Raw genomic sequence first — 15013 nt, 5'->3', positions numbered from 1 at the left:
TAGGAACTGTCCAGAGTAGGAGAAAATCCCCATAGCAAACATATGCTGCTCTGCAAACAAGCGCTAAATGGAGACTTACCTACTGTATGTGTATGTGTATATATATATATATATATATATATATATATATATATATATATACACAGTGATCCCTCAACTTACAATGGCCTCAACATACAATAGTTTCAACATACAATGGTCTTTTCTGGACAATTTTAACTTGAAACCAGACTCAACATACAATGCTATGGAATCTGCGAAACGCGTCAATGACTGGAAGAACCGACCAATCAGAATGGATATTTCCCTGGTAAAACCCCTGTATTCCTAAAGTGCATGCACTGACTGGTGTCTGGTAGCGCCCCCTACAGTACAGGGAGGTATTACATGTTCTGTACTCTTTACCTGTATTACTGAAGTGTATGCACTGACTGGTGTCTGGTAGCTCCCCCTACAGTACAGGGAGGTATTACATGTTCTGTACTCTTTACCTGTATTACTGAAGTGCATGCACTGACTGGTGTCTGGTAGCGCCCCCTACAGTACAGGGAGGTATTACATGTTCTGTACTCTTTACCTGTATTACTGAAGCGTATGCACTGACTGGTGTCTGGTAGCGCCCCCTACAGTACAGGGAGGTATTACATGTTCTGTACTCTTTACCTCTGCCAGGGTTAGCTTCTCCTTTGGGCATCAGGTGAGGGTGGCTCCATTTTCCACTGCGTGTTCTGTACAGGACCCTGAAGAAGCTCCTGTCCTCTGCATGGACCAGTGTTTCCCAAAGAGTTTGCCTCCAGCTGTTCCAAAACTACAACTCCCAGCATGCCCGGACAGCCGAAGGCTGTCCGGGCATGCTGGGATTTGTAGTTTTGCAACATCTGGAGGCACTCTGCTTGGGAAACACTGACATAGACAGTAATTTACAACTCCCAGCAGATCTTTCTTACTTTTATATGTAAGGATTTGCTTTATCTATATTAGTTATCTACTTAGTTTTCTTTAATCCTCACTATTTCCTATTTTTGGATGACCTTTTGGTGGCTTCAGAACCAATTACCAGGTTTCCATAGAGTTCAGGTCTCAACATACGATGGTTTCAACATACAATGGTCATCCTGGAACCAATTAATATTGTAACTTGAGGGACTACTGTATATATATATATATATATATATATATATATATATATAGAAATATGCTGCTGTATATAATACACTTAAAAAACATAATCGATCCAGCGCTGAAAGGTTGATCCAAAAATTCATCAGTGAACAACACACAACACACAGAGCCACTCACGTTGATGTTGCAGTTGTGACCTATTCAAGTCGGCTTAGTCGCAATACTGGAGATGGCCTGGAGACTAGAGTGGTGCCCTCTTTGAATACAATAAAGTTCCTTTCTTCTAATTCAGAACAACCTCTGAATTGTAGATGCCAAAGTGACCAATGAAATAAGTGCTCTCCTAAGGATCTTCCTCACCGCCCCTCACTGAACTCATTGGATGCCCATTGATTTTATTGATGCCCATAAATCCTTTGGCTTTAGTACTGCTATTAGACCTCATCATTATCAATATTTTAGGTATGATCCCCAAAACAAGGCGATTAAGGACAAGGTTTAGTTGAATTGCTTTCTTGTCATGAATTATTATATAGGAGTTTTGGTTGGTGAATGATCACCAGTTGTCATAATTGTTACCTAAATAACCTAAAGGTTGATATATATATAAATATTTATATATATTTATTTATAAATATTTTATATCTTTAAGTAACCCTCCAGTACAACAATAGGCCGGCACATTTCGTTCACTACAGGAGCTTAGATACAGGCAAAAGCCAGACGTGTTTCCTCACTACTGGAGCTTAGTCATGGGCAGCCAAAGACAGTCAAGTCATTGTGAGAACTTAAAGCATATGTTATGAGACCAAAAACAAACTGGTTGTTCTAGATAAATGCGCTTTGTATGTGATACGCTGCTCTTCTATTGTATGCACTGCCACACACTATAACATAGGTGACCGAAGACCAATCAAGTCCATTTTTTGTGTCCTAACTCTGATTTCTGTCAATGGGTAACACTTATCAGCACAAAACGCTACTTCACTTATTTATGTCCTCATGTCATAGGCCTCATTATTCGTTACAGTTCTGTCTCTATTTGCCAAAGCCACGTTCCTGCTGTGTTTACAGTTCCCATTTACCGTATAGGCTAAAAAGATGTTTACAGTAAATGTATCCGTAAACCCCTATTACCAAATGGAGTCATTTTGGCCTGTGTTCACTTGGTGTACATCAGGGTTTATTGTATGGAATAGCCCAGACCGATGCACTTATACGGTATCACATTAAACAATAAAACAAACATAAAAATAAATACCGTAAATGAAAAAGTAAACAGCGCGGTATTTGTAACTGTATCATTTATCTATATGTCTTTACAGGGATTTGGAGCTCTTAATCAGGAAACAAAGCAACATCCATAAAAATACATTCGATTATTGATCCGCACATTTTTTCCTCTTTTCAGATTAAAAATAAAAGGTGTTTCCGGGTAAATAGCGGCTTTGAGACAGATTTAATATCGTTTCTTTCTATTTTATCATTTTTCTGTATCAGAATTGTGGGGGTTAAGCTAATGTGTTTTCCCAGCTACACTTTGTATGCTGTTATGTGCCTGTTATAAAGTTGTGTGCCTGCTATTTGCCAATTTCCGCTTTTTGTACCTATGGCTGGAGCCGAAAATTGTCAAACTTTTGTCTAAACACTTGTTGAAAAGGTTCTTTCATTTTTATGCAATAGCAAGATAATGAAATTCTATTTATTATCGGTAGCTACAAGTTCCAGCAAGTGTGTAGCATTTGTATTTATCAATAATGCGGGTGGGTGGGTTAAAGCATGGACATGTCAGGTTGTAGAATATGCATTGATTAAAAATCCAAACTTTAAAACCTTGTTGTTTGTATTTGTTTACGAGTGTTTTGCCCGGTCTTCCTACCTAAACCTTGTAGAAGAGGAAAAGCAACAATGATGCTTATGTCCTTGCATCCCGACCTCATATTCCGATCCTCTTATCCTGTACTCATATCCCGTCCACATATCCTGTACTCATATCCCGTCCTCATATCCTGTACTCATATCCTGATCCCTCATATCCTGTACTCATATCCTGTACTCTTATCCTAGCCTCATACCCCAATCCTAATATCCTGTACTAATATACGGTCCTTATATCCTGCCCTCATATCCTGTACTTTTATCCTAGCCTCATATCCCGTCCACATATCCTGTACTCATATCCTAGCCTCATATCCTGACATCATATCCCGATTCTCATATCCCAACCTCATATCCCGACCTCATATCTCCGTCCTCATATCCTGACCTCATATCCTGTACTCGTATCCTAGCCTCATATGCCGTCGTCATCCCGCCCTCATATTCCCATCCTCATATCCCATCCTCATATCCCAACCTCATATCTCCATCCTCATATCCCGACCTCATATCTCCATCCTTATCCTAGCCTCATATCCCGTCGTCATATCCCGCCCTCATATCCTAGCCCCATATCCCATTCCTCATATCCTAGCCTCATATGCCGTCCTCATATCCCAACCTCATATCGTGTCCTCATATCCTGACCTTATATCCCATCTTCATATCCCAACCTCATATTCCCATCCTCATATCCTGTACTCATATCCCAATCCTCATATCCTAGCCTCATATGCCGTCCTCATATCCTGACCTTATATCCCATCTTCATATCCCAACCTCATATCTCATCCTCATATCCTGACCTCATATCCTTTACTCATATCCCGTCCTCATATCCCGTCCTCATATCCTGTCCTCATATCCTGTCCTCATATCCCGACCTCATATCCTGTACTCTTATCCTAGCCTCATATGCCGTCCTCATATTCTTTACTCATATCCCGTCCTCATATTCTTTACTCATATCCCGTCCTCATATTCTTTACTCATATCCCATCCTCATAATCTGGAGAAGTTTTTTTTATGGCAGAATTCTAAGCAAACAGTTGCATATGATTAAGTCTTTACGAAGGATTGTGCGGTTCTCCAGGGTTGTTCTCCTTCCGTGCATGTTTTGCTACATCTCAGGCCTTATATACACCGCTAATGTCCCTATGAAGGCTGCACGTCTCTGCTCTTCCTACACGTTGTTATAAATTGTTGTGTCTTAAAAGGGTATTCCAGGAAAAACCTTTTTTTATATATATCAACTGGCTCCGGAAAGTTAAACAGATTTGTGAATTACTTCTATTAAAAAATCTTAATCCTTTCAGTACTTATGAGCTTCTGAAGTTAAGGTTGTTCTTTTCTGTCTAAGTGCTCTCTGATGACACCTGTCTCGGGAAACGCCCAGTATAGAAGCAAATTCCCATAGCAAACCTCTTCTAAACTGGGCGGTTCCCAAGACACGTGTCATCAGAGAGCACTTAGACAGAAAAGAACAACCTTAACTTCAGCAGCTCATAAGTGCTGAAAGGATTAAGATTTTTTAATAGAAGTAATTTACAAATCTGTTTAACTTTCTGGAGCAAGTTGTTATATAAAAAAAAGTTTTTTCCTGGATAACCCCTTTAACAACATAATAGATCCATTGCTGGGATTAGGTTACAAGGGTCTAATTCTATCCCTGACCATGTTTACTGTCCCATGAGGAGCTCTGGTTTACCTTTTCTTTCTCTCTAGCTCAAATCCATTACCTGGTCCTTTACAAGTCCTCCTACCTTTCCTCAAGTCTCCCTGGTAGTCTGGGCCTTATGATTATTAGTTCAATTGTCAGCTTACCTGTCAAAAACCATCAGCCGGTGACACCGTTAAAAATAGTGGATGACCGGCGAACCACTGATGGCAGCAAAGGGGTGCACGAACGATCCAGCAGTCGTATGTGGGCCCTCTCTGCACATTGCTCGAGCCGTGTAATGGACTCTGTAAACAACTGCTGATCTACCAGATCGACACCCGTTCACGGTGATGGTCGTGCCATGTAGACTCCCAAATAAATCCCTGTTCTCATGATTGGTGGGTATCTCATCAGAACCACCACTGATCAGATACCTATAATCTATCTTGTGGAAAGTTTATAGGTTATAATCTTGGGGTAACCCCTTAAAACACAAGCCCACCTAGAACTATAAGCAAGTTGTCGATCTGGTAGATCAATCCCCCAAGTGAATGGAGTGACTAACAAGCATACCTGCTGATGCTCTTTTCACCCGTAAGGGACCTGATGAAGACAGCTCAGCAATGTCCTCTATCTTTAGCAGTCCTATGGAAAGTAACTGCCACATCATTCACTTGGGGACAAGAGACTCACGATAGTTGAGGGTTCCAGCAGTTGGACACCCACTTATTAGATGCTTATATCTTGTGTTTTCCATTTAAAGGGGTACTCCGGCCCTAAGACATCTTATCCCCTATCTAAAGGATAGGGGATAAGATGTCTGATCGCAGGAGTCCCGCCACTGGGGACCCCCACAATCTCATGCAGCACCCACCTGTCTCAGCTGCACGGAGTGATGATCGCTCCATGTCTGAAGACTCACCACCACTGGGCCGGAGTATTGTGACGCCACACCCCTCAATGCAAGCCTATGGGAGGGGGCGTGACAGCCATTCCGCGCAGCTGATACAAGTAGGTGCTGCATGAAAGATTGCGGGGCCCCCGCGATCAGACATCTTATCCCCTATCTCTAATTGTGTTGTGTAAGTGTTCCCTTTATTTTTTTTGAGCAGTGTATATATAAACAGCCCCATACTGGGGGTTTAATATCCACTTCCTTGCTGATAGGTTCCTTTTAAGAGAATCCAGCCAACCAACAGCCAATGTGTCAAAAACAGCACCACTCCTGTCCTCAGGTTGTATGTGATATTACAACTTGGCTTTATTCACTTCAATAGTACTGAGCTGCAATACCACACACAACCTGAGAACAGGGGTGGTGCTAGTCTTTGTAAAAAATCAGCATTTTTTTTTTATCCTTGATAACCCCTTTAAACAGAATCATAGGAAGATCTCTCATACCAAGATAAAATACACGTCCTATATAAGCTATAAAGTTATGTTTTCCTTCTAAGCTCAAGTGTCATCAACATGCATGCATGCATGCCTCCACTCTCCCCCACCCCTCCCTGCAAGATAAATATACAGGGATCAGTGGTGGAAGTTACGATCTTGAGCTTATTAGAAAAACATAATTTTATAACTTTGCAGTCATCAACTAAGAGACCTCTGCCAACACCCAAAATACCAAGTAGTGATATACTAACTGGTTGTCACAGCAGTCTTTAAAATTTTCCAGTTCTTGACGGATACAAATCTGCTGATCTCACTGTGACAACAGGGTGTATGTTATGTAGAGACTATTTGTTTTAGCGTGGCCTAAATGTTCTTTGGTAGGGGGTTGCTCATGAATGTCTAATTTAATAAGAAACAGATGTCACCCATACAGGGGCCTAAGCATCAGGAGGTCGAGGTCAGAACAGGGCCACATTTTTCCGGGAAAGGGACCGCCACTGCCTTCCACAAGCTCAGTTTCCTTGCCTGTCAGGCATGCCATTGACTCCCTGCTCAACCAGTGTCCTCATAAAATGTGACTTTTGGAGAAATGTTAAAAACACATCCCAGCACGCACGAGGGGATAGATTGTTCTCTATTGCTGGTAATTTGCGATAGATGAAATAGATAACATGGTCCCCAGCGGTTTCAGAAAGAAAATATTTTTTATAACCAAATAATGTTTTTAGGTCCAGCATTCTGTTTCGATTCATGTTTCAATTATGTGTAACCCCTTAAGAATGCAGCCTAGTTTGGTACTTTTCATCTTTTTTTTTATAACAAAAATATCATATTTCCATTTTACAGGACAAGTTGTATTTTTGCAGCTATTTAAATATATATATATTTTTTATTTTTATTTATTTTTTATTATTTTTTTTTTATTAGGGGGGTACTTTGCTATTTGGTAGTTTTGCTTTTACCGTAAAGTACTGAATAAGTAGTATGTGACAGCAATAACTAACATATATTTTTTTATGTTTAAATAATGTTGCACAATAAAAACACTTTTTTTTTTAAATAAACAAATATCACCTCATGCAGGGAATAAAATGGTCCTACTCTGGCCCAGAAACCCTTTCCCTGCCTACTTGCGTATCATCCCTAGACAGAGGATCCACAACTGGACGGTGGTCTCTGCGCTATATAAGGTGAAGGCATAACAAGTCAAAAGAATAAACACAACTGGATGGAGGTCAGAGAAATAGGTCAGGATACAAAGGGTTAACAAGCTAGAACAAACAAACAGCAAACCAGTATAATATATAACGGCAAATATGCAGAGTGGTAACAAACAGGTTATCTGGAAGAGATCATAACAGGTATATAGAGTGCTGACTAATAGGTTCAGGAACAAAGTAATATGGCAGATTAGACAGTATTGACAAACAGGTTACCAGGAATATCTAGCAGCAGGTTTACCAGGAATGAAGGTGAGTAAACAGGTAATTGAAGTAAGGACACTATACCGATCAGGATACAGAGGTACAGGATCACACAAGACTAAACACCCGGATATAACACACCATGCTAGGGGCAATGCAGAAAGCTAAGGATCAGAACCTATACAATGGTGCAGTACAAAAGTCAAAATACAGGCTCAGGTGCAAACAAGGTAAAGCAGAAATACTACACACCAGACTAGGGGCAAAGCAGAAAGCAATGGATCAGGACCTATACCGAGGTAGTGTACAAAACACAAACAGGTCAGGATACAGGTAACAGATACAAACTAGACAGGATAAAACCAACCGTAAGTACAGACAGATCACAAGACAAACAGGACCAGGTTACAACTAGATAAACGGTGAGAACAGCACAGCTATGGCTAAAACACAATAACAAGTCAGAACTAAAAGAGACAGGACTAAAATCAGGACAAAAGCTAAAATCAAGAGCAAACCTAGAAGGTTGAGGAGGAATCTAAATACCCTGCCTCAGCTGCTGATGGGCCCGGGTCTGTAAGTCCTCACTGACCAGAGCGCAGCAGGCACCGCCTGGCTAGATGTGATTTGTTTTTGTGTCGTTACGTTCTAAATCATAATATTCTTATATTTTTCAGGCTTATTTTTTGCGAGACAGGTGTTTTTTTTTTTTTTTTTCCATTGGCACCCTTTTAAAGGTACATACAAGTTTTTGCCACTTTTTATAAACATTTTTGTTTTCTAATTTTTCAAATATTTTTTTTTACTCTTTGAGGACACCTGCGAAATCAGCATCAGAATATATATAAGAATATTCAGCAGATCCTGTACGTGTGAATGTACCCTAGATGTGACGTCAACTTTGCACAGATCCTCTATACATGAGTGGTAAACATATGATGAGTCCCATTAAAACACTTTCAAGTCGATATGTAAAACCTGAACGTAGACTTGTTTTGCACCAGTATAATTGTACGGTGATTGTACTTTATGCTTGTTTATATGTTTTTTTTATTTGTTTTTTAAATAAAACTTTAATTGGAAAAAAAAAACACTTTCAAGTCAATGTCCTCTCTAGTAGGGGTTAGTCCCAATGAGAGGACTCCCAAAATGTTAAATGGGCTATGTATGGAAACTGTTTGTCCCCAAAACATTTTTATAATACTTCTTGCAAACAGGTTCATATTCGCCTGCAGCAGCTCCATATCGTATGGTTACTGTGCCGAAATGTCACATTTAATAAAACAGAAAAAGAATCTGTCATTTAAATCCAGAACTTTATTAAGAAATAAATATTTTCATAGGCAAAAAATTATTTTGTTTAGTGCAACAAAGCATTAAACGGTAACATTTACAAAAACAGCATTGTAAACAACAGCTTATTATTATTATTATTATAGAACAAGCAGTTAGTAGGGAATCTGTCAACAGTTCTGACTCCTAAAAGGTGCTGAGGACCCAATATAGAGGACAGGGCGAGTAATACCTTGAGTTCTGGTCCTACAACCTACATGACTTTAAAAAAATGTCCTCTCTAGTAGGGTTTGGTCCAAAAGAGAGCAAATTAGATAAAAAGAAAAAAAAATGTCTGATGTCCTGATTTCCACTATGACAAGTGCCAAGGAGGCAGGCCCTTCATGTTAAGTGCCCAGAGCTCTCTGTATGGGCACCTCCCTGACCCCTTAGCTCCAGCTCAGGACATCATTTAGAGCTGAGAGGAGGGAATACTGAAGTGCTCTGGGCATTTAACATGAAGGTCCCGCCTCCTTGGCACTTGTCATTGTGGCGGCAGGGACATCAAGAGACATTCTGGTCTTGCATGACCAGTATACAAGGTATCAATACACTCTTGTTCTTGTCTCCTGCTATAGGGCTGTCAGCAGTTTTAAGGGTCTACAAATCACAGAACCCCTATGACAAGACTGTTTTGGTCTAGAGTAGTGTTTCCCAACCAGGGTGCCTCCGGCTGTTGCAAAATTAAAACTCCCAGCATGCTCGGGCAGCCTTTGGCTGCCCGAGCATGCTGGGAGTTGAAGTCTTGCAACAGCCGGAGGCACCCTGGTTGGGAAACACTACTCTCAAGATTGCCCAGTACTGAATTGGAATGTCAATGAAGACCACATTGGATATGCTAATGGTTTCCAGTTCTAAATGTAAATTCAAATAGAGAAAACAGACATGGTGGCACATCCACAACATTCAAATGCTTCTCAACAACATTTATTAAATTAACAGGTCGTTACTGTACTTTATGATCATGAAGTGCAAGCCCACTTGCCACGTTACGGCCACCTGTAAGTAGCAGGTCCCTAACGACCCTAGCATAAAATGGCGTAGCACTGGGCAGCGACCAGCACCACCCCGACACCAGTGCCCACGGGGGAACGACCCACTGGCAGAGCAGCCCCAATGCCATTCAAACCAGTCCCCGTTTTTTTGTTGTTTTTACTTGGTCTGCACTCTGCCCCTCCCCCTCAGCCCTATATAAATTAGCAGGTAGCTGCACAGGGCTCTTTCCTTTCTGGCAGCCTCCCAGTCTGACTGGGAGCGCATGCATGGTAAGTGAGCTTGTTACACCTTGTTCACACTGGTGTGGTGCTGTGCGGCGTCAATTGCTGCCACGGCACCGTGTCTATGGGGATGAGGAGGAAAAAGGAGGCCCTTGTGTCCAGCGCTGCTCGGTCCAGAAATGGTTCAGGCAAGATGTAGGTTAAAAAGATTTATTTATATATAATAAATAAAACTGTTTTTTAAAATGCAGGCAATAACGCGTTTCGGGATCAGCATATCCCTTCTTCAGATTGCAGATATAAAAATGATGGAACGGAACATTTAAATGGGCGCCAAACCAGGATTCCAGGTCAGGGGGCGTGTATCTGACCCGGATCTGGATCGGTGTAATGTCTTAAAATTTTACCATTAAGGTGTCTATGGGGAGGCGCGGCCCTAGGACTGGTTTGAGTGGCATTGGGGCTGCTCTGCCAGTGGGTCCTTCCCTCTGTGGGCACTGGTGTTGGGGCGGTGGTGGTCGCCGCCCAGTGGTACACCATTTTATGCTAGGGACCCACTACTTACAGGTGGCCGTGACGTGGCTGGTGGGCTTGCACTTCATGATCATAAAAAAACACTAACGACCTGTTAGTTTAATAAACGTTGCCGAGAAGCCTTAGATCAAGGTGCATGTTGTGGATGTGCGACCAGGTCTGTTTTCTCTATTTGTTTCCAGTGCAATAACAATCGCTTCTGATATGGTTTCTTACAGACATATTTTGGAGGTTTACAAGGAGGCGGTAGGTAATGAATGAGCACGTGTAACAATGGATGAATAGGTATACACTGTCTGCCCATAGCTGGACATCTGAAGTCTCCGGAATATGGTCTGTATACTATAAACATATATCAGTGGTCCCCAAACTGTGGCCCTCCAGACGTTGCGAAACTACAACTCCCAGCAAGCCTGGACAGCCAACGGCTGTCCAGGCATGCTGGGAATTGTAGTTTTGCAACATCTGGAGGGCCACAGTTTGGGGACCACTGACATATATCATAACAATTCATGAGAACTCACCATTAGGTTAGGCCAGTGGTCTCCAAACTGTTACAAAACTACAACTCCCAGCAGGCCCGGACAGCCAATTGGGTAGGCCACAGTTTGGAGACCACTAGGTTAGGACTACACACATGTTGAGCGCCCTGGAACCAAGGGTGCTTTAAAAATAAATAGTAATAAAAATTAAATATACAGCAAATGGTGTCACATTGTGACATGTGACATAGAATGAATGGAAGGAAACAGTTGCAAAAAATCCATCTGTGACTATGTTGTAACTTTGCCACCCTAGGCCTTAATGCAACTATTATTTGGCTATTTTTTTAAATTAATTTTTCCTAACGGTAATAAAGTCGCGCAACATCGAGTTGTACAAATATTTTGGTTGTGTGACTTCGGCCCCTTTCACACTACAGGTATCATCCTGTTAAAACCTCCATTATTACTCCCGGCAAAAAGTAGTGAAAATGGCCGTCAAAAAATCCCATTCATGTCAATGGGATTTTTTGACCATCCTTTTGCATCAGGCATGTTCATTTTTTACCAATGTCCATTATTTTTGCCGGAACAAAAGACGGAGCATGCACTGATTTTGGGTCCGGTGCATTGCCGTGGAATGAGATTTGCCATAGAATGAGATGGTCCGCCTCCATCACATCCTATTGGCTCTCTCTTGTCACGTGACATATTTAAACGTCACGCATCGATGCGCACAGCAGTGTCAATTTGGCTATCACAGGGAGAGGATCTCCTCACCCTGTGATAGCTGAAGCTGCACGGAGCTCTCATGGCCTCTGTGGCCCGACAGAAGTTCACACATGTACGCTGCTCATACGGCTGCCTCATATACATTTACTGTTCATCCACAGCGCTATCGGGATCCCGATGCCCGATGGCGCAGTCATCAGTGTGCGTCCCCGCGAGCGCCCCACGCCCGCAGCTCTACTCCCCGTCCCCCGCAGCTGTACTCCCCGTCCCCCGCATCTCTACTCCCCGTCCCCCGCAGCTGTACTCCCCGTCCCCCGCAGCTGTACTCCCCGTCCCCCGCATCTCTACTCCCCGTCCCCCGCAGCTGTACTCCCCGTCCCCTGCAGCTCTACTCCCCGTCCCCTGTGAACGCTCAGGGAGCGATCCACAGCGCTATGGGGATTCCTACGCCCGATGGCGCTGTCATCAGTGTGCGTCCCCGCGAGCGCCCCACGCCCGCAGCTCCACTCCCCGTCCCCCGCAGCTCTACTCCCTGTCCCCCGCAACTCTACTCCCCGTCCCGTTAACGCTCAGGGAGCGGGGGACAGAAAGTAGAGCATCGGGCGCAGGTTAAGTTATTCGCGTAGTGCTGCGCATGCGCAGTACTACTTTACCTGCGCCCGATGCTCTACTTTCTGTTCCCCGCTCCCTGAGCGTTAACGGGACGGGGAGTAGAGCTGCGGGCATGGGGCGCTCGCGGGGACGCACACTGATGACAGCGGCATCGGGCATAGGAATCCCCATAGCGCTGTGGATCGCTCCCTGAGCGTTCACAGGGGACGGGGAGTAGAGCTGCGTAGGACGGGGAGTAGAGCTGCGTGGGACGGGGAGTAGAGCTGCGTGGGACGGGGAGTAGAGATGCGGGGGACTGGGAGTAGAGCTGCGTAGGACGGGGAGTAGAGCTGCGGGGGACGGGGAGTACAGCTGCGGGGGACGGGGAGTACAGCTGCGGGCGTGGGGATCCTGATGACAGCGCCATCGGGCATAGGGATCCCGATAGCGCTGTGGATCAACAGTAAATGTATATGAGGCAGCCGTATGAGCTGCGTACATGTGTGAATTTCTGTCGGGCCACAGAGGCCATGAGAGCTCCGTACAGCTTCAGCTATCACAGGGTGAGGAGATCCTCTCCCTGTGATAGCCAAATTGACAATGCTGTGCGCATCGATGCGTGACGTTTAAATATGTCACGTGACAAGAGAGAGCCAATAGGATGTGATGGAGGCGGACCATCTCATTCTATGGCAAATCTCATTCCACGGCAATGCACCGGCAAAAAAAAAATAAATAAATAAATAAAAAAGGAGAAAAAAACGGCCGTTAAAATTTTACATTGAAGTCTATGGGAAACGGATTTTGAAAAAAAAAAACAAAACATCCGTTATCATACATTATTGTCATTTTTTTAACATCCTTTTTTTTTTTTTTTTTTTTTTTACTGACCATGCTCAGTACAGATTTAAAAAAAAAAATGTTAAAATTCTGATAAAAAACAATGGATGTAATAGGTAATAACGGATAATGGATGAAGAACATCAGGTTTTTTTTAAGAAAAAAAACATTAAAAATAATGGATGATGGTCATCAGTAGAGATGAGCGAACTTACAGTGAATTCTATTCGTCACGAACTTCCTGGCTCGGCAGTTGATGACTTATCCTGCATAAATTAGTCCAGCTTTCCGGTGCTCCGGTGGGCTGGAAAAGGTGGATACATTCCTAGGAAAGAGTCTCCTAGGACTGTATCCACCTTTTCCAGCCCACGGGAGCACCGGAAAGCTGGACTAATTTATGCAGGAAAAGTCATCAACTGCCGAGCCGAGAAGTTCGTGACGAATCAAATTTACTGTAAATTCCCTCATCTCTAGTCATCAGTTATCATCCGTTATTACCATTTATTGAATCAGTTTTTTTTATCGGTTATTGTAAAATAACGGCAGTAAAAGAGCAGGACGATACCTGTAATGTGAAAGGGGCCTTACATGTGATTTGCATCTAAAATGATGTTGCCATGTTTCCTATCTATGTAAGAATAAAAACTAATTAACTAATGTTGCCTCTTTTGATTTATCTACATACGACCATTTTTATGGAAAGACGAGGGGGTGGGCAGTGCCAGTTTTGCAAATCAATGTTCTATACCAGTGTTTCCCAACAGGCGTGCCTCCAGCTGTTGCAAAACTACAACTCCCAGCATGCCAGGACAGTCTTCGACTGTAAAGATGACACTTACCTGAATGCAGATCCCCAATACAAGCTCTAAACTGGTAGTGATCCAGCAGGGAAGTCTGGGAGATTTCGGCACTGAAGCCTGCAGACTTGTGAATGCAGCTCAGGATAATAACACAGGCTGAAACATTGGGGGAGATTTATCAAAACCTGTGCAAAAGGAAAAGTTGCCCAGTTGCCCATAGCAACCAATCAGATCCCTTCTTTCATTTTGGTGAGGCCTTGTTAACCCCTTAAAGGGGTACTCCGCCCCTAGACATCTTATTCCCTATCCAAAGGATAGGAGATAAGATGTTAGATCGCCGCGGTGCCGCTGCTGGGGACCCCTGGGATCCCCGCTGCAGCACCCCGCTATCATTACTGCGCAGATGCAGATCGCTCTGCACTTAATGACGGGCAATACAGGGGCCGGAGCATCGTTACATCACGGCTCCGCCCCTCGTGACGTCACGGTCTGCCCCCGTCAATACAAGTCTATGGGAGGGGGCGTGGTGGTCATCACGCCCCCTGCTATAGACTTGCATTAAGGGGACGGGCTGTGATGTCACAAGGGGCGGAGCCATGACGTCACGCTGCTCTGGCCCCTGTATCGCCCGTCATTACGTGCAGAGTGATCTCGCTGTGTGCAGTAATGATAGCGGGGTGCTGCAGCGGGGATCCCAGGGGTCCCCAGCAGTGGCACCGCGGCAATCTAACATCTTATCCCCTATCCTTTTGATAGGGGATAAGATGCCAGGGGCGGAGTACCCCTTTAAGGATGGACCCATTTTTTACCTTAATGCCCAAGCTCTTTTTTTTTTTTTTATTTGACATGCGACATATTGGACTTTATATAAGTGGTGCATTTTTGTTGAAGCATGCAGCATTTTTAATGAAAAACACCAAAATATTGTGAAAAACTGGAAAATTTCTGGTGTTTTTTTTTTATTTGTTATGTGTACACTGTGCGATAAAAGTGATGTTACATTTAT

Source organism: Hyla sarda, chromosome 4 (assembly GCF_029499605.1).
Source record: "Hyla sarda isolate aHylSar1 chromosome 4, aHylSar1.hap1, whole genome shotgun sequence".
Taxonomy (NCBI): domain Eukaryota; kingdom Metazoa; phylum Chordata; class Amphibia; order Anura; family Hylidae; genus Hyla; species Hyla sarda.
The sequence above is the reverse complement of the archived record's forward strand: the minus strand, read 5'-3'. Positions refer to the sequence as shown.